The sequence below is a fragment of the Haliotis rufescens genome, unplaced genomic scaffold, assembly GCF_023055435.1.
Source record: "Haliotis rufescens isolate VD_foot unplaced genomic scaffold, xgHalRufe1.0.p SCAF_13, whole genome shotgun sequence".
Classification (NCBI taxonomy): Eukaryota; Metazoa; Mollusca; class Gastropoda; order Lepetellida; family Haliotidae; genus Haliotis; species Haliotis rufescens.
In genome coordinates, this window is record NW_025963813.1 from 8,386,579 (window position 1) to 8,408,695 (window position 22,117).

The 22,117-nt window shown below is 40.5% G+C and overlaps 1 protein-coding gene across 2 annotated transcripts in view; it reads right to left on the reverse strand.

Annotated features, from left to right (window-relative positions):
- LOC124149284 (D-glucuronyl C5-epimerase-like) overlaps positions 1–22,117 on the reverse strand; it is a 349,514-nt gene that overhangs the window by 252,382 nt on the left and 75,015 nt on the right. For both annotated transcript variants that reach the window (XM_046520755.2, XM_046520758.2), the window contains exon 2: positions 16,717–16,768. The gene's annotated coding sequence lies outside the window, so the exon portion shown is untranslated. The remainder of the gene's footprint in view (positions 1–16,716; positions 16,769–22,117) is intronic.

Genomic DNA, 22,117 nt, shown 5'->3' on the forward strand with positions numbered 1-22,117 from the left:
ATGAGAAAGCTGCTGAATTATCTAGTGATGTAGTGCTTTCAGTTTTCTTCCAAACTTCCTGTTCAATATCAGTATGATCTCAAACCAACAAGGATCTATCATGTGTTGCCTGTGTTCATTGCTGGTGCATTCTGGCCTGTTGCCAACATAAAACAGAACATCACAAAACAGCCTTCCTCACAACAGCTTCTTATGGTTGTTGAAAATTAGTTCCTACAGGCAATAAGCGATGTATTCATCAAACTGGAAGATCCAGCTATTGAAAAAGAGGAGCATCAAAACATTCACATCAACTATAACATTCACAGAGCTAGTGTATTCAACTTTCTCTTCCAACTGGAGTGAGTTTGGTTTAATCACTGCTTTGAACAGTATTTCAGTCATATCAATGCATGTCAACTTGATAGGGGAGTAAAACCTGGAGTGACATTTATTACTTTGGTGAAACCTTCTTTGGGCGAATATTGGAGGTTGTTCTGACACACCTACATGACACAAATACACAGAAAAATGCAGTGCCTGAGACAGCGAGGCCACCAACATCCCAACTGAAAAAGATTAAAAAGCAACTTCATATTCTGACACAAGAGTGAGTGAGTGAGGTTTTACGCCGCTTTTAACCGTATTCCAGTTATATCACAGCATGTCAGCTAAATGTGGGAGGAAAGCCCGAAGTGATGCAGGTCTCAGACGTTTACCACTTCAGTGAAACCCACGAGCACGGGTATGGTGCTGACAACCCAGTAACATAATCGGGGCGAACCGGGATTCGAACCCACAATCATAGGTTTCTGCGTTGCCCAAGGGATGCAACTCTGCACAGTGAATCGCGGCGCCTTAGACGACTGGGCCACCCATGCCACCTCTGACCAAAGAACATTTCCAGAATACAAATTCAAGCCAAAATTACTGCAGCAATTTTATCATTTATCAATTTTAACAGACCAGATATTTCCATAAATTCCAGTTGAATACAGCCTTGTAACAAAGAATAAAAGAATTTATCTACAAACAGGACATGTGTTAACTCACAAAACCACCACAAAAATAGTACCACATGGCTTCATAGTTCGCCCGATCTTTTCTGGAATATTTGTAACATTAGATTATAGAGCTCATAATTACAGGGTAAACAAGAATATGGAAAAAAACATTGAAAAATATTTCATAATGACAGGCCACTGAAAAGTCAATAATCAAATTACAACAGAAAACATAGAATACATTATTCTGGATATTGAATTAATAACAGGATATCAAATTCAATAATGATACATTTTGGCGGAGATACAATTGTTTGACTCATGCATGCAAAATTCCCGCATGAAGACCTCGTGGTTTCAGACGAGATAGTGCCAATGTAATGGAACTTCAGACAGAGCACCACAACACAAATACAAGTATTGCCTACTGTCTTCAACACAAGCGCAATCCAGAAACCAGTGATCGTGGGATATGAATATAAATGCAAATGTGATTTAATATAACATATAAGTAATCAACAGATGGTAATCGATTGTTCAAAATTGGCACACATCATTGTCATTGACCCATGGCTCACATGGAACAGTAGATTTTCAAGGTGAAGGTCATCTGTTCTCAATATCTTGTGTGGCCACCATTAGAGTCCCAAACTGACTGGCATCATTGTCCCATGGAAGCAATCAGATCCCGAATTGTAGCCTGGGGAATGTTCACCCACTCTGCCAGCAGTGCTTGTGCCAGCTGTCGGAGGTACTGTGGTTGTTGCTGACGTGCTCGCAGTCGTTGATCAAGCGCATCCCATAAATGTTCGATTTGGTTTAGGTCTGGAGACCTGGTGGCCCATGGCAGGACCTGGATGTTGTGATTCCTGAAAAAGGCTGTTGTCAGTCTTGCCTTGTGAGGTCAGGCATTGTCTTTTTGGAAAATGATGGTCGCCTGTTGCAGAATGGGAAGGATGTGTGGTCAAAGAATCTCATCCGTTTCACATTGTGCCATGTAATTCCCCAGAACTTGCACCAAGACTCTTCTAGTAGTGTAGGAGATGGCTGCCCACATCATCACACTACCACCACCAAATCTGTCCACTTCCTGTATGCAGTTTTGTGCATAACGTTCCCCCGGACGCCTGTAAACACAATGTCTACCATCGCAAGGTGAATAATAAAACATAACTCGTTACTGAACCAAACTTGTCTCCATAGCAGCTTTGGCCATACTCTATGACATTGACATCATTGACGTTGCAGCTGACAAAGCAGGTCGGTCAAAACGACACCTCAAACTGGTCGTCTTGCACAACCTTCACCTCGTAAATGGTTCCTCACTGTCTGGGCTGATATCCCACGCAATCCAGGTATTGCCAAAGCTGTAGAGGTGGCCGTGGTGGTTCTTTCACGCAAGTGACGTAGCCGTATGAATCGGTCCTGTGCTCTAGTAGTGCTGATCACTTGCTGTGAGATTGTGATGGCATGCAAATGAAAACCCAATGTTTTTTATAGCCCAATAAGTGATGTTGCATATGTAAGTCATGCTGGTGTGTTTTGGCGCCAGGCTCTTGCGTGGTTGTGTTTTTGCAATTTTTCCTTCTTTTCACGAAATTTCTGCTGTGGCAAATTCTTTGAACACAAATCAATCCTTTTCAATAAAAATATTACCAATTCATTTATGGTATTAATTTTGTAAGGGTGTCAGCAAACACTGTCAGATATTTACGATTTGACTACTTATGCATTTCTTTTTTTGCAGTGTATATGTATGAAACATTTGAGATCTAATACTGTTATAAGTATGTGGCTTTGTAGGGGAAAACATTTGAGATTGAATACTGTTATAAGTATGTGGCTTTGTAGGGGAAAACATTTGAGATCTAATACTGTTATAAGTATGTGGCTTTGTAGGGGAAAACATTTGAGATCTAATACTGTTATAAGTATGTGGCTTTGTAGGGGAAAACATTTGAGATCTAATACTGTTATAAGTATGTGGCTTTGTAGGGGAAAACATTTGAGATCTAATACTGTTATAAGTATGTGGCTTTGTAGGGGTAAACATTTGAGATTGAATACTGTGTTACAACTGTGTAGCTTTGTAGGGAAAATTATCAGATTTAGCAGACAATATTTTTTCCCCCGCAAATTATAAGATTTGTACGTTGTAAACAAATTACAAAGAACTCTCTAGAATGAAGAGAGACAAGGAGAGACGAGTTGCTGGGGTGAGACTCATTCTCCAGAATGGAGAGACAAGGAGAGACAAGGTGCATGCAATAGATTAAATATCCAAGAATTGAGAGACAAGGAAAGGAGGTGCAGGATTCTGAAAGTCATTACAATAGAAAAGAGAAGTAATTTCTATTCCATTTCTTTCTTTGTTATCAACCTCTAACTTGTCCTAACAAAATAGTTTAGCCTTCTACATTTAGCCATACTAGCCTAGAAAAACAATAAAGAATGCCAATCTTACTCCAACCAAAGTAGGGCTGGGCAAGCGGTCGAAGATGGACCTCAAACCAAGATGAATAGGAAATAAAATCAAAAAATAAATCTGGTATGTGTGATTCAAGTCCTTCCTCCAACCCATCAACAAGCTCTTCAAAACTTAACAAAGCAATATACATGCTCGCACATTTAAAAATGTGCCACCTTCTAACGGATAAAAATGTCTCTGTTTAGCTGAACATACTTTCCATGAGTGTCAAGACACATTAGGCTTGTCTAGAAATCTGTCGGGACGGAGTTACAACTCCCGGACAGGTGAGCCCCGATGCAGGTGTGAGTGTACAAAGAGGATGGAAATGAGAGTTCCCTTCTTTTCCGGCTTGCTGTAATTCTAATCCTTCATCATTAAGCCACCAACACCATCAGGGAACAATTAATGGATATCATTTGCTGTAATGTATTTTTATCAACAAAGGCTGTACCTTAAGAATGTCCTTTTTGTCAGGATAGTGTTCCCATTTGTGTATTGTATGGTGTTAACAACGTCATCTGAATCTGGGCCTGGGATCATAATGGCCAGTTATCATTCACAGAAACATTTCCGTTCTTTTCAAGAATATCATGTGAATTTCAACTCTCAAGCAAGTGTCCAATTTCGGGGTTGTTATTGAGGCTTGCAATTCATGTGAACTGTGAGTCTTGGAGATTGCTTTAGACATGATATCATCATCATCATCATCATCATCATCATATGAAAATGTGTAGTGGTAGAGCGTCCGCCCGGATCATCATCATCATATGAAAATGTGGTCCATTTCAGAACACACAGATACACACAGATACACACACAGACACACACAGACACACACACAGACACACAGAGTTATTAACAGATTTCAAGGCATTGTTTTTCAAACCATGAAAATATATTGTTACGTTGAGGTCATAAACATGTGATGGAGATCGGTCAGGACATTTCAAGGCAAGCTCATTATCAATTTAAGTTCTTTTCAAAGCAGAACCTAAACACAAGGACAGTTTAAGGCCTTTAATGCCTGTCAAGGCCTTTTGAAGCCCCTGCAAACCCCGACAGTGCTAATTACCTTGGGTCAAATAATAAACGAGGGTGCTCATAAAACGTTTTACAGTATTTATCATTCTCTTGCAAGATAGCTCACAAGTGAGTCAAACGGCACAAGATTTGATGACAACAAAATTCTCATTGAACACCTCATAAAGAGCAGGTGTCCTTCAGACACCTTGTAACCCTGACCGCTGACAGAATGATGTTTCTTAAACAAACACTGGCGATATCTTCACTGAGTAAATGACCATTCAGACTTTTGATAATGGTCTCGAGCCCTCCGATGATCTTAGACTCTGCAAACACCATCTGACTGAGGTGGCGAATGCAAAACCAGCAGTCGGGGAGGATTTGGCTTCGAGTCAACAGCTCCTGTCTGCATTGGAGTCAGAGTGATAATGGCGCACGGCAGTGTAGTAGGTAACGGTTGTTCAGAGATGACATGAGTATAATGTGGAATAGATTTCTCCGATTCAGACATGAACTTCCAGAAGTGTATTAAGTCTCGACATGAAAAGGAATGGAGAGTTTTGTCTAGACGATAGTGCTGTGAGAGGGAGTGCATGTACATGCGTAGAATGCACACCACAATAAACAAACAGCATGTCTGGCAGAGAAAGAATACATTCACAGTCCCTGGCTACACCCTTCACCCCTCCCAACTCTCACAGATGGACTTGTCAGACATCAGAAGTTTTGAATTTCTTGAGAATTTTCAAATTTCTTTTTGAAATATCTGCTCATGACAGTTATTTGAAAATTGTATTTATAGGCTGATGTACTCTCTGAAATCCCTGGAATAAATGGACTAAAAATTGAGCATAGATAGGCCTTAGAACTATTAATATTTTCATAAGAGCAGTCCAAGTGCTGTACCATTTCAACGGCCTGAAGTCAAGGTTGGCACTGCCATCTTTGGAAGAGGTCCACTATTTATAGGGGACATAGGCCTTTAAAAGGAATGGGCTGACAGTAAGGTGGGCTGCTTGAGCGAGATGGCTTGACATTTGGTGAGTGGAGTGTGATTGCTCGGGAAAGAATTCACACAGGCAGCCAGCCAATCACTGTCACAGATGTTCCTTCATTCCCTTTTATTTTTCAAGCTTTTCTTTCACTATTGTAGGTACCCCCGTATACCCTTTACCCTCATACTCAACATTTGCAGCCATACAACTTTATATAACCCTTTACCCAGAGACTCAACACCCAGAGACACCATACCCCTTACATTATGAGCCATTATAATACCTACCCAACCAACTCAATATCCCGCGCAACTCAATATTTCCACCCCACCAACTTGATATCCCCACTCCACAAAGTAAATATCCCGAACCCCCCACCAACTCAATATCCCCAGCCCCCACCAATTCAATATCCCCAACCCCCACCAATTCAATATCCCCTCTCCAACAACACTATATCTCCCCTCCACCAACTACATATCCCTACCCCACCAACTCAATGTCACCACCCTACCAACTCAATATCCCCACCCCACCAACTCAATATCCCCACCCCCACCAACTCAATATCCCCACCCAACCAACTCAATATCCCCACCCCACCCCCACCAACTCAATATCCCCCACCCACAACCAACTCAATATCCCCACCCCCACCAACTCAATATCCCCACCCCAACCAACTCAACATCCCTACCCCCCACCAACTCAATATCCCCCCCCCCCCCCCCCCCCAACCAACTCAATATCCCCTCTCCAGCAACTTAATATCCCCACCCCCACCAACTCAATATCCACACCCCCACCAACTCAATATCCCCACCCACCCCCACCAACTCAATATCCCCACCCCACCCCCACCAACTCAATATCCCCCACCCACAACCAACTAAATATCCCCACCAACTCAATATCCCCACCCCCACCAACTCAATATCCCCACCCACCCCCATCAACTCAATATCCCCACCCCACCCGCACAAACTCAATATCCCCCACCCCCAACCAACTCAATATCCCCTCTCCAGCAACATAATATCCCCTACCCCACCAACTCAATATCCCCACCCCCACCAACTCAATATCCCCACCCCCCACCAACTCAATATCCCCCACCCCCCACCAACTCAACATCCCCACACCCCACCCCCAACCAACTCAATATCCCCTCTCCAGCAACTTAATATCCCCAACTCACCAACTCAATATCCCCACACCCCACCCCCACCAACTCAATATCCCCACCCCCACCAACTCATTATTCCCACCCCCCACCAACTCAATATCCCCACCCACCCCCAACCAACTCAATATCCCCACCCCCACCAACTCAATATCCCCTACTCCCAACCAACTCAATATCCCCTCTCCAGCAACTTAATATCCCCACCCCACCAACTCAACATATCCACACCTCACCCCCACCAACTCAATATCCCCTCTCCAACAACACAATATCCCCTCTCCACCAACTCAATATCCCCTCTCCAACAACACAATATCCCCTCTCCAACAACTCAATATCCCCTCTCCAACAACTTAATATCCCCTCTCCACCAACTTTATATCCCCTCTCCAACAACTTAATATCCCCACCCCACCAACTCAATATCCCCACCCCACCAACTCAACATCCCCACACCTCACCCCCACCAACTCAATATCCCCTCTCCAACAACATCATATCCCCTCTCCAACAACACCATATCCCCTCTCCAACAACTCAATATCCCCTCTCCAACAACTTAATATCCCCACCCAACCAACTCAATATCCCCACCCCATCAACTCAACATCCCCACACCCCACCCCCACCAACTCAATATCCCCTCTCCAACAACACAATATCCCCTCTCCACCAACTCTATATCCCCTCTCCAACAACTTAATATCCCCACCCAACCAACTCAATATCCCCACCCCACCAACTCAACATCCCCACACCCCACCCCCACCAACTCAATATCCCCTCTCCAACAACACAATATCCCCTCTCCACCAACTCTATATCCCCTCTCCAACAACTTAATATCCCCACCCAACCAACTCAATATCCCCACCCCACCAACTCAACATCCCCACACCCCACCCCCACCAACTCAATATCCCCTCTCCAACAACACAATATCCCCTCTCCACCAACTCTATATCCCCGCCCCACCAACACAACATCCCCACCCCAATTACTCAGTTAAAGAAGTCTCTGCTCATAGTGCAAACAAATTGTTTTCTCTTTCAACCCACAACCATGACAGTATAGTTTTATCATGACTTAAGTAATGTAATTAAGCAAAATTCTTTGTATTTAACATTCCAATTATCGAAAAACGATTCATCTATAAATAACAGGCACTTGATGACATGGTCGAGTGGAAACAACAATATCCCTTATTCCTCAAACAGGCACTCGACCAAAAATAGCTCTGTTCCATTGTCAATTGTTTCTATTGTCAAACTTCCCTGTCCAGGAAATCTCCCCAAATATCCCACACTCCTATGTTTTACTTCAAAAGCAAAAAACTCATATTCACTCTGTGCTTATTTATAAAAATCACTGACTGTAAAAAACATATATTTATTATGCATAGATCTTATTGGAATATCAAAGCAACAAACAGGATTATTGATATAAGCTGGTGATATTTGGTGCATACCACTCTATGCATAATGTTCATGAATCAAAAGGAATTTGTAGCCCCAAGTTTAGGGAGGTATATTATGGGATTATTGTTCGCAATAATGTTGAGGTGAATGCAGCACTTAAAACTATTATAGTTCAAATCAATACTCACTTACAACGTTCATTCCTGTCAACAATACATGACTTGTAAGTAATCCAAACATTGACGGTCTATACAACGTACAAGAATTGACATGCTATCAGGATTTATAAGCCAATAACAGACACAAAGACTTCAAAATAATCTCCTTAATCCAAACTGCACATTATCCCATAGTCAAAAGTACATGTCTAAAGAGGACAAAAGATGTCATGGAGCGTCATCCTTATGCGACAAGCAAGACCGAACAAGCAAAGATCTCCTCTATGAAACCAAGTTATTATGTTTATTAAGTTCAAGACAGCACATGTCCCTTAAGCCAAACATCATAAATCACCCACACCCAATACTATTAACCCCTAATGTCCATCAGGGGTACTTAGGTGGTAAAAGCATTCAGCATTATGCATGAGTGGTCTCCCCTTTGTTAGCTCTTTTGACACCAGGGGACCTCAATGGCACCATTTTGTTTTCCTAATCAAACTTTCATTGCAAAGTTCTGGAATCATCACCTTGAGGTAGTTGTTTTTGTGGTTCATAATCAAATGGAAACTTTGTCATACATTTTTCACAAGGTAAAGGATCTAGCTTCATGTTTTGGATGCTTTAAACTTTTAATTCAGCCTACTTGAAATGTTACATTTCATGGCAATGATTCAGTGTGGAGTGATGGGAGTGAGGGAGCAAGGCTTTCTGCCACTTTCATCAAACCATCAGGAAGCATTTCTGATCAATACATTTTTTGCAAGCTTAAATGAAATTAAAATTGTGATAGCTTGCATAACATTGTTAGAGAAACCATTTCTGGACTCGAATTTCATTTATAATAATCATAGTACCGCTTCATTGATCCTATGTTTCAGAGAAAAAAAGCAAGTTTATGGATAAAGCTGTTGAATAATGGACAGTTTGTGAAGACATATACTAAAAAGTGCCACGGTTAATGAGCTGATAGCTCAAACAAGCTTGCCTTTAATGCCCATGAGCTCTTAAAGTTGAACAAAAAGAAAATGGCTTTTAAGATATATAAGAACAGACAGGTAGCCAAACACTCTCCTTTTTGACAGGAAAAAAATATTCTATTTGTGTGTCAAACTTTTCAGGCTCATTTAAGATAGTTTGAAACAGAGGAAAAATGTTTTAATGGGGGTGTTTTTGGAAGGAAAACTATTCAATTGTAAAAAAAGAAGAGAACTGACTCTTTTATGATTCTCGTTTATGTCATAACTCTTATGACACACCATCAATTTTAGCATTTGAAGCTGCTAACTACACACAAAAGCCATATTGGTTCCATATGACATTAATTATTCAATGACGCCTGCAAACATTTGAAAATATGGGTTATGTGAAGGATCTAGGGATGTGTGGAATGGGCAACTCAGGTACTCAGGTCGGGTGGGTCCTGATTTGCAGGAAAGTAAATATATTTTAATACAGTAAATCTACACTGACTGTCAATATTAATACAGTAATAAGTACATGCTTTATACTGGACAACTTATCGGACAGGTTGGAATGAATTTTACCTCTACCATCAGAAAAGTTACCAGCCACGGGATAGCAGGCAGCAGCTATTTTGGCCACAGATTGGTATCAAATAGTTTCATACCACCAAAGCCTAATGGGTGGGGCCCAGTTGGCCCAGTCTGAAATGCTGCAATTTGTTGTGCAAAGTTCATCCCTTGGGTCCGCCAGAAACCTATGTTTCTAGGTTTGTCAGCATCATACCCGTGCTCTTGGTTTCACCAAAGTGGTAAACATCTGAGACCTGCATCACTTTCGGCTTTCGTCCCACATTAAGCTGCCACACCATGACTGGAATAATGTTCAAAGAGTTAAACCTTACTCACTCACTCACTGAAAGCAAAACAAACTCAGAGCATGCATACATGCAGCATTACTCATAATGTTTCAGTAGAAGAGCAGAGCACCATAGTGAGTGAGTGGGTAAGTTGGGTTTTACGCCGCTTTTAACAGTATTCCAGTTATATCGCGGCATGTCAGCTTAATGTGGGAGGAAAGCCCGATGTGATGCAGGTCTCAGACGTTTACCACTTCGGTGAAACCCACAAGCACGGGTATGGTGCTGACAAACCTAGAAACATAACTGGGAGTCGAACCCACAATCATAGGTTTCTGGCGTGTCCAAGGGACGCAACTCTGCACAGCGAATCGCGGCGCCTCAGACGACTGGGCCACCCGTGCCCCCTTCAGAGCATCATAGACAAAATTACCATTAATTGCCTCCAAATCACCAACTCATGTTCAATTCATCAGGTCATCAAAGGACATTGTTAAGTTTCTGTCAAGTTGAACAATCCCTCCTCTAGTCCTTAGTTCAGTGGCCACTAACCCTGTCACAGGCCATAAACTTGCAGATTTACATTGGTCTCTAACACATTGGTATAGATTCAAGGCATTCTTGAGGGGCCTTTTATGGCATTCTCACAACACCTTGGACTAATGATTGTAAACAGATCCTGTGATTAACAGTCCCCACCTGGCTCCCATGAACCCTCCATCACTGATAACCCTTTAAGAGCAGAGGCAGGGGACTTAATTTATACCATTTTACCTGTCCGAAACCTTAAAAGTTGAACTTAGAACATGCAAGGACCACCATCAAGATTTCAGTTAACCCATTACCAGCCAAGATTCTTATTAACCCAATATGGTCCCATACACTTTCTTGTATCACTTGATTGAAATCAACTCTTTTAAAATCATGAATGTAATGTATTTGTGACATATGCAAGGGAATGGAGGTTGTTCGAGAGAGTTCAAGAGAAAGAAAGACCGATATCAAGAGAAAGAGAGAGGTATCAAGAAATAGAGAGAGAGAGATCAAACTCAAAATCATCTATTTTTTAGAAAAAACACCCACGCTGTACATGAGATATAATTCTATACAATTTTTATTATGTACAAAATGACAGCATTTAACAAGAATAATAACAATAAGATACATGGATACTAATACAATTTACCAATTGTATTGTACACAATTTATTGCGATTTAGATAGCGAGAGAGATATATATCGAGAGAGATAGATATATCTCAAGATATATATATATGAGAGAGAGAGAGGTGGAGAAAGAGAGGGAGAGAGGGGAGGGAGAGAGGGGGAGAGAGGGGGGAGAGAGAGACAGAGAGAGGGAGAAAGAGAGGGAGAAAGGGAGAGAGAGGGGGAGAGAGAGAGAGACAGAGGGGGAGAGAGGGAGAGAGGGGAGACAAAGAGAGGGAGAAAGGGAGAGAGAGGGGGAGAGATAGAGAGACAGAAGGGAGAGAGGGGGGACAAAGAGAGGGAGAGAGAGAGAGAGAGGGGAGAGAGAGAGAGAGGGGGAGAAAGAGAGGGAAAGAGGGGGAGAGAGAGAGGGAGAGAGAGGGAGAAAGAGGGAGAGAGGGAGAGAGAGAGGGAGGGAGGGAGGGAGGGAGAGAGAGAGAAAGAGGGAGAGAGAGAGAAAGAGAGGGAGAGAGAGGGGGAGAAAGAGGGAGAGAGGGAGAGAGAGAGAGGGAGGGAGGGAGAGAGAGAGGGAGAGAGAGAGAGGAGAAAGAGGGAGAGAGAGAGAGAAAGAGAGGGAGAGAGAGAGGGGGAGAGAGAGAGAGGGGGAGAAAGGGAGTGAGAGAGAGAGGGGAGAGAGAGAGAGTGGGGAGAGAGAATCAAGAGAGAAAGAAAGAGAAAGAGAAAGAAAAAGAGAGAGGAGAGAGAGAGAGAGAGAGAGAGAGGGAGACTCATGAAGCAATCATAAAGGGGTGACATTTCCCAGTTTTTGTTTATAAAATACAAAATGCAAAACAATTGTGTTATCATTTGAGAAAGTCCTTGCCTGCAGCGAGGCTGACATTCTCGAGTATCTTCCTAGCCATTAGCTAAGTTCAATATCGACAGTCAGAGATTAATGTATGCCAATGACAACAAAACTAGCTTTATCTCAATGACGTGCCCTACTACTTATAACTCACTGCATAATGACACAACCTGACAGGCCTATTATCCAAGATGACACTTTGGCTTTTATGAAAACATTAAATAAATTGAATCTTATAGCCATAAAATGTCAACCACTCTCTAGAATATGCCCTCATACGGCAGGAGCAATGAATTTAATCTAAAGGCAATTCAGTCTGAAAACACCAGGCCAAAATGGCCCTAATATTAACATTTCACTTCTGAGATGAACACTATTCTTACAAAAATATTTCACCAAATAAAAACAAACTTGAGGGAACTTTAGCTTTAATGGGTTATTCTTTTTACTTAACATTATCATAACCTTTGACAGAAATGTAAAAAAATAGCTTTGAACAAATCCACAGTGAGTTGTTTTTGGAAAGTGCAGGGGGTGAAAAGTTCTGTAACAGCAGCTGAAACTTAAATGGCTTCTACAATGAAGTTCTATACCGAAAGACTTCCGCACTAATAGAGTTTGGAAGGTATGAATTCCGTGTATGTGCCATGTGGCCACCTTATTGGCTGAGCCTGTCTCCCACACTGGCAAACCAACCCCAACTCTTCATGCTGCTAGAAAAATGTACTTAGCAGAATAAGCCTGAAGTCTATTTGAGAGTCGTAAGTGTTGACCCAAGCAATATAGCATGGCCATGTGTGCAACCGAAGTGTTTCCTCCATATGAATAAGATTCTGTGTCGAGTAAAAGGCCTAATGGCACATTTGGAAATTACATAACGGTGCTCCTACATTTGGAAATGGCTGATCAATTTTATATTTTTTTCACTCAAGTGATATATTTTTTTCATTTTCACTCCATTCGCGAGGAACATCCTGTAGATTTTGAAAGTAAACTGAAGACATTGAAATGCTGTTGTAAAACACATCGTTATGAAAGAAATCAAAAGCAATTTTTTATTCTGGAGAAATGACAGTTGCATTGAAATATGATCAATTTGAAAGAATGGAAACGGAATCCCCATTTTGAAATTGCCTCACAGGAAATAATATTTGCTGCAAAATAAAGATGGGGAATGGTACTTCATTTTCAAAGTGTTTCAGAGCTGATTGATAACATATTTCACTTACAATTCCAATCGATAATGGAAATATTCTCAGTGTAACTATTAAATCCTCTCACCCAAATTTATAAAACCTAATCTTGCATTGCCCTCATCCAGTGTACAACAATTACAGTTAACAAGTTAACACCGATTTCATTACCTTCCATTTCTTGTCTAATCATGAAACCTCCATTTATGCAATTTTATGGGATGAGATAATCAAACAGCTTGAATGAAATCTTTTCTACAGTTCCAGTAAATTACACAAAAGAGTACCAAGTTCTTAGACTCTGATCCTCATTGCAATACAAGTGAAGTGCAATGTGGAACAATGTTCCGAACTTTCCAATTAACTTTCCCCAAAAGAAAAATAGTTTGTGAGGAAATGTGGAGTGAATTGAGAACATACATGGCTATCACGCAGTGATGATTCTATTAGTGCATTCAGAAAAGTGCTGTATCAGCATCTTAATTTTCATTAATGGATCTGACCTTGGAGTTTTTGTTTTTGATGTTTTCGGCTTTAAGAGAAGCGGTAATTTATGCTAATTTTGTTGAGTACAATTTCTGATTAATTGAATTTAAAAAATGAAATGAAGAAGGTAATGAAAAAGACAAGTAAATAAATTGGCAGTTTTCGGGCTGATCGTAAACAAGACGAGGTTGTCGAGTTGGAAGAACAGCATCAGGATTCTGTTCATGGCGTCAATTCACGATATGCTGTAGCGGTTATTCAATTAATGACGACATACGGGTTACTCAATTCATGACATGACATACGGGTTACTCAATCCATGACATGACATACGGGTTACTCAATTCATGACATGACATACGGGTTACTCAATTCATGACATGACATACGGGTTACTCAATTCATGACATGACATACGGGTTACTCAATCCATGACATGAGATACGGGTTACTCAATTCATGACATGACATACGGGTTACTCAATTCATGACATGACATACGGGTACTCAATTCATGACACGACATACGGGTTACTCAATTCATGACATGGCATACTGGTTACTCAATTCATGACATGACATATGGGGTACTCAATTCATGACATGACATACGGGTTACTCAATTCATGACATGACATACAGGTTACTCAATTCATGACATGAAATACGGGTTACTCAATTCATGACACGACATACGGGTACTCAATTCATGACATGACATACGGGTTACTCAATTCATGACACGACATACGGGTACTCAATTCATGACATGACATACGGGTTACTCAATTCATGACATGACATACAGGTTACTCAATTCATGACATGAAATACGGGTTACTCAATTCATGACACGACATACGGGTACTCAATTCATGACATGACATACGGGTTACTCAATTCATGACACGACATACGGGTACTCAATTCATGACATGACATACGGGTACTCAATTCATGACATGACATACGGGTTACTCAATTCATGACATGACATACGGGTTACTCAATTCATGACATGACATACGGGTTACTCAATTCATGACACGACATACGGGTTACTCAATTCATGACACGACATACGGGTTACTCAATTCATGACACGACATACGGGTTACTCAAATCATGACACGACATACGGGTTACTCAATTCATGACACGACATACATGTAACTGGAAGACTGGTACCAATGAATCATTTGTAAACTTTAGATGAACGAAGCAAAGTGGCAAATTATGTCCTTGGTTGATCCGGTAAAGTTATTTGCAGCAAGTATTGGTTGAGTAATCAAGGATTTAATCTAGGGTTAACATAGTCAGTCCATAGTTAATTAAGAAAGTGTTAACAGTCAACACAGCAAAGTCCTTTGTCAACAAGCTACAACTAAATTGCATGTGATTTTCTTCATTGGCTGTAAATAGAATGGGTGAGGCTTGTGTAGCGGCCATAAAATTTCCGAGTCCCGTGATGGGATTCGAACCACGGACCTTCTGATCAGAGGTCGGACGCCTTGTCCACATGACCAAAGAGGTTAACCCCGTCAGCAAGCTGACAAGGTAAGGATGTCATCTGTGGGATGACTCCACGCCCTGCTACATACTCCCCCGTCAACAGAAGGCACGTCCCGGGCCGCATAGTAGGGTACTGAGGCTTATTTTGCTCAAATTTAATATGAACGTGCTCAGCCCCACGTTGGGCGCCAATGTAGCGGCCATAAAATTTCCGAGTCCCGTGATGGGATTTGAACCACGGACCTTCTGATCAGAGGTCGGACGCCTTGTCCACATGACCAAAGAGGTTAACCCCGTCAGCAAGCTGACAAGGTAAGGATGTCATCTGTGGGATGACGCCACGCCCTGCTACATACTCCCCCGTCAACAGAAGGCACGTCCCGGGCCGCATAGTAGGGTACTGAGGCTTATTTTGCTCAAATTTAATATGAACGTGCTCAGCCCCACGTTGGGCGCCAATGTAGCGGCCATAAAATTTCCGAGTCCCGTGATGGGATTCGAACCACGGACCTTCTGATCAGAGGTCGGACGCCTTGTCCACATGACCAAATAGGTTAACCCCGTCAGCAAGCTGACAAGGTAAGGATGTCATCTGTGGGATGACTCCACGCCCTGCTACACTTGCATCGCATAATTGCGCTGAACGAATTCACAGATTTCGTATAGTCTACAGTTTTGTGTTTATGCTCAGATACGCAGTCTGTGAAGTTATTGTTGGGAAATATATTGAAGTCAGTTGTATTTGGGCTTCACATAATGAAGGTTCATAACTTAGGAATCCAAACTGTGTTTTCAATGTGCAGAGTAACCTTATCTGCTCAGCTACCCTTCTCACCAGATGTCTGGTTTTGTAGTAGCAGTAGCCGTAGTCCAGTCTGTAAACAACCGAATCTGGACCAGACAAACCAGCTATTGATATCCATTCCATTCATTTTATTTCATATACATATAGGCCACAGGCCTTTGTGTACAAAAGTTGAGTACAGACAGGTTTTAAGCTTTCAGCTTCGCATTCCTTACTTCATTTGCACAATATAGATATTTTGCTAGATTTGTAATAATATATGTATCTGGTGATGACAGAAACATATTAAATTTATGAACGTTAGGATGACAATAGAACTTTGCTTTGAGATATAGTTGCCGTAACTTGACATACGATGGACAAATAAGCAGGAAGTGGTACTCGGTTTCAACACAGTCTAATTTACAAAGTTTGCATTTTCTTAAATTTCTTGGGATTTTATAATGACTTCCATTCTCAAATTCCAAAGTATGACAACTCAGTCTGACATCAGCGATTGATATCATGAACAACAACTATTGCTGTTGAAGTTACGAGTCACCATGTCTGACCACCGATCCATTTCGTCATCTTGTACGAAAAGCATCCACAGGTGCTGGTGAGCTATTCTAACCGGGAATCCCCACCAGGAAAACATAGGAAGCAAAAAGCCTACCTTTCTTGATCGTCAACAGACTGCATGCATCAATCTTGTCATTAATCACCACCTGAAACACCATTAAATCATAATTTAAAAACTGACAAGAAAGAGAACATTTTTTCATTCAACTGTTGTCGTAAGAGGAGACAAACGGGATCGGGTGGTCAGGCTGGCTGACTTGGTTGAAGCATGTCTTCAAACCTAATTGCGTGGATCGATGCTCATGATGTCAATCAATGGATTGTCTGGTCCAGACTCGATTATTTACAGACCGACGTCATATAGCTGGAATATTGCTGAGTGCAGTGTTAAACAACAAATACACAAACAATCCATACAATTGTTTGTTTATATGTTTGATGTTTTTCAACAATATGAAACCTATCTTCTTGCCGTTAACAACTAACACTTTAGCCGGTGGGCCACCACTCCTAGATTACTCTGCCTTGTCCAACATAAATTGTTTTACACCGTTTTTGTTCAGATTTGCAATTTCACACAATTTATGAATAGTTGACAAACAGAAGAATACATGATCATTTTTATCCCAGTCAAGAAGTAAAGGCAGGGAAATGGTCATCAGGTGATATGCAAATTGTTTTGATGCAATTCAAAATTAACATATCGTTTATAGTTTCATCATGATCAGTGTATTCGCTATCGTGTGACTGGATTTCTAGTCCATAGCAATTGTCTGGTTTGTTTACATGCTGCCTTCGCATGAGTGGTGTCTGATGCAACAAACACATACTATTCATGCAAGTGTGAGTGCTGGGTGCTACAAGTTGGGCAGGACATGCTCAACCATTTCCCAAACACCTGCTGTCATCACTGGTTTTCAGTGATCCATTCATACAATTTTTACCTTTATATTGCTTTTATGTCCAATGGAATTTGTTAAGTCAAAAAAGTTGAGACAGGTTAATGGTTATTAGCTGTTGTTGCATTATATATTTGTTAGGTAAGCTATTTCAACAGTTCAAAATATGTAAGGTTTCCTTAGAATGTAAAAACAAGATAACACAATCATTAGTTTTCTGCCACATACATACGAAAAAAAGAAGGAAAAAAAAGAATTGCCAACAGCAAAGGGTAGAAAGCTCAATTGTTTGGTAAGGTAAGCTTACAAATGACCCAATACTTTCAAAGAAGAAAAGTTTCTTTTGAATGAAAAAACAAAGACTGATAAATATTATCTTTCTCACACAAACATCTTACATAAACACCCCAAAGTATTATTCACTTAAACCAACACATGCTGGCTCAGGAGAAACAATACTGTACTTAGTACACACCACCTGTTGGCCTCCGGGACCCCACACTCACAACAGGGCAAAAGACTGCCAGGAATTCTTGTCAACCTGTGGTTCTTGTACCAAACAGATCAGACTCTGTATCACCTACAAGGCGCCAGTGACGCTATTTGGTATTTCTGAACAAAGGAATCATTGAAGAACAAGGCACATTTGGCGGGGGAAAAAAATGGTTTTCTGCTAAAACAACTCATCAATTATTACACCTGAGATGCTGCAGTTGGTATAACATCAGTAATTAGATGCCAAGAAAACTCATGCGAACATATAAAACAAAAATATTAATAACAGCTTTCCTATCCACCACTACATGTCAGAGGGCATGTTGAAAATCATTAAATGAAATTTTCCCCCAGTTTTCTTTACACACGTGAACTTGTAGTAGTATTTTCAAGTCTATTTGACAAAAAGTAAAATGAAATTGTTATATTTGACTGTAGTGTTTATTTAATCAAAAGAATTCATAATGTATAACAATAGACCTAGACAAGAGGTCAGCAACATTGATCTTACTGACCCTTTATGGCTGCCATTGTCCAATGTCTCAGTACAGTCGTCTACAGAAGCTAGTTCATGACTGGCCCAATAGTGTTTCATTCATTCATTTTGTGTATTTTTGAGCTTTCTATTTATAAAGTCCTTTCTCATGAATTAAATGTTTGAAGTTACTAACTCAGTAATGTGTAACACATGCACACCATTATACACATTTCTTTGTGGACTACCACTTTCACCATCCTTCATTTCCTTGTAGACTACCACTTTTACCATTCTTCGTTTTCTTGTAGACTACCACTTTTACCATCCTTCATTTCCTTGTAGACTACCAGTTTTACTTTCCTTCATTTCCTTGTAGACTACCACTTTTACATCCTTATTTCCTTGTAGACTACCACTTTTACCATCCTTCATTTCCTTGTAGACAACCACTTTTACCATCCTTCATTTCCTGGTAGACTACCACTTTTACATCCTTCATTCCTTGTAGACTACCACTTTTACCATCCTTCATTTCCTTGTAGACTACCAGTTTTACTTTCCTTCATTTCCTTGTAGACTACCACTTTTACATCCTTATTTCCTTGTAGACTACCACTTTTACCATCCTTCATTTCCTTGTAGACAACCACTTTTACCATCCTTCATTTCCTGGTAGACTACCACTTTTACATCCTTCATTCCTTGTAGACTACCACTTTTACATCCTTATTTCCTTGTAGACTACCACTTTTACCATCCTTCATTTCCTTGTAGACTACCACTTTTACCATCCTTCATTCCTTGTAGACTACCACTTTTACCATCCTTCATTCCTTGTAGACTACCACTTTTACCATCCTTCATTCCTTGTAGACTACCACTTTTACCATCCTTCATTTCCTTGTAGACTACCACTTTTACCATCCTTCATTCCTTGTAGACTACCACTTTTACATCCTTATTTCCTTGTAGACTACCACTTTTACCATCCTTCATTTCCTTGTAGACTACCACTTTTACCATCCTTCATTTCCTTGTAGACTACCACTTTTACCATCCTTATTTCCTTGTAGACTACCACTTTTACCATCCTTCATTTCCTTGTAGACTACCACTTTTACATCCTTATTTCCTTTTAGACTACCACTTTTACCATCCTTCATTTCCTTGTAGACTACCACTTTTACATCCTTATTTCCTTGTAGACTACCACTTTTACCATCCTTCATTTCCTTGTAGACTACCACTTTTACCATCCTTCATTTCCTTGTAGACTACCACTTTTACATCCTTATTTCCTTGTAGACTACCACTTTTACCATCCTTCATTTCCTTGTAGACTACCACTTTTACCATCCTTCATTTCCTTGTAGACTACCATTTTTACCATCCTTCATTTCCCTGTAGACTACCACTTTTACCATCCTTTATTTCCTTGTAGACTACCACTTTTACCATCCTTCATTTCCTTGTAGACTACCACTTTTACCATCCTTCATTTCCTTGTAGACTACCACTTTTACCATCCTTCATTCCTTGTAGACTACCACTTTTACATCCTTATTTCCTTGTAGACTACCACTTTTACCATCCTTCATTTCCTTGTAGACTACCACTTTTACCATCCTTCATTTCCTTGTAGACTACCACTTTTACCATCCTTATTTCCTTGTAGACTACCACTTTTACCATCCTTCATTTCCTTGTAGACTACCACTTTTACATCCTTATTTCCTTGTAGACTACCACTTTTACCATCCTTCATTTCCTTGTAGACTACCACTTTTACATCCTTATTTCCTTGTAGACTACCACTTTTACCATCCTTATTTCCTTGTAGACTACCACTTTTACCATCCTTCATTTCCTTGTAGACTACCACTTTTACATCCTTATTTCCTTGTAGACTACCACTTTTACCATCCTTCATTTCCTTGTAGACTACCACTTTTACATCCTTATTTCCTTGTAGACTACCACTTTTACCATCCTTCATTTCCTTGTAGACTACCACTTTTACCATCCTTCATTCCTTGTAGACTACCACTTTTACATCCTTATTTCCTTGTAGACTACCACTTTTACCATCCTTCATTTCCTTGTAGACTACCACTTTTACCATCCTTCATTTCCTTGTAGACTACCACTTTTACCATCCTTATTTCCTTGTAGACTACCACTTTTACCATCCTTCATTTCCTTGTAGACTACCACTTTTACATCCTTATTTCCTTGTAGACTACCACTTTTACCATCCTTCATTTCCTTGTAGACTACCACTTTTACATCCTTATTTCCTTGTAGACTACCACTTTTACCATCCTTATTTCCTTGTAGACTACCACTTTTACCATCCTTCATTTCCTTGTAGACTACCACTTTTACATCCTTATTTCCTTGTAGACTACCACTTTTACCATCCTTCATTTCCTTGTAGACTACCACTTTTACATCCTTATTTCCTTGTAGACTACCACTTTTACCATCCTTCATTTCCTTGTAGACTACCACTTTTACATCCTTATTTCCTTGTAGACTACCACTTTTACCATCCTTCATTTCCTTGTAGACTACCACTTTTACATCCTTATTTCCTTGTAGACTACCACTTTTACCATCCTTCATTTCCTTGTAGACTACCACTTTTACATCCTTATTTCCTTGTAGACTACCACTTTTACCATCCTTCATTTCCTTGTAGACTACCACTTTTACCATCCTTCATTTCCTTGTAGACTACCACTTTTACCATCCTTATTTCCTTGTAGACTACCAATTTTACCATCCTTCATTTCCTTGTAGACTACCACTTTTACCATCCTTATTTCCTTGTAGACTACCACTTTTACCATCCTTCATTTCCTTGTAGACTACCACTTTTACCATCCTTCATTTCCTTGTAGACTACCACTTTTACCATCCTTCATTTCCTTGTAGACTACCACTTTTACCATCCTTCATTTCCTTGTAGACTACCACTTTTACCATCCTTCATTTCCTTGTAGACTACCACTTTTACCATCCTTATTTCCTTGTAGACTACCACTGTTACCATCCTTCATTTCCTTGTAGACTACCACTTTTACCATCCTTCATTTCCTTGTAGACTACCACTTTTACCATCCTTCATTTCCTTGTAGACTACCACTTTTACCATAAGCTATTTTAGCAGACTAGTGAAAAACAAATTCAATTTCTGACCCTGCTGTCTTAGTGAGTGAGTGAGTGAGTGAGTGAGTGAGTGAGTGAGTGAGTGAGTGAGTGAGTGAGAATGTAATATTTAGCAATATTCCAGCAATATCACAGCAATATCAAGCAATATCTGGTGTCATTTCATTGACAACAGAAATGGGCTTCACACATTATGACCATGTGAGGAATCGAACAGGGGCCTTTGGCGTGATGAGTGAACGCTTTAACCACAAGGCTACCCCACCATGCCCCCTGCTATTTGACCCGATTGATTGTGTGTCATTGGGCACAGATGACACAGATGACTCAGATTGCTGTTTATGCTGTCAACCAAAGATTTGGTCAAGACTGGATCATATACGCCTGCTGTGACAAAGCTGGAGTGCTGTTGACTTAGGCCAAGGCCACAACACAATAATTATTTTCATAAA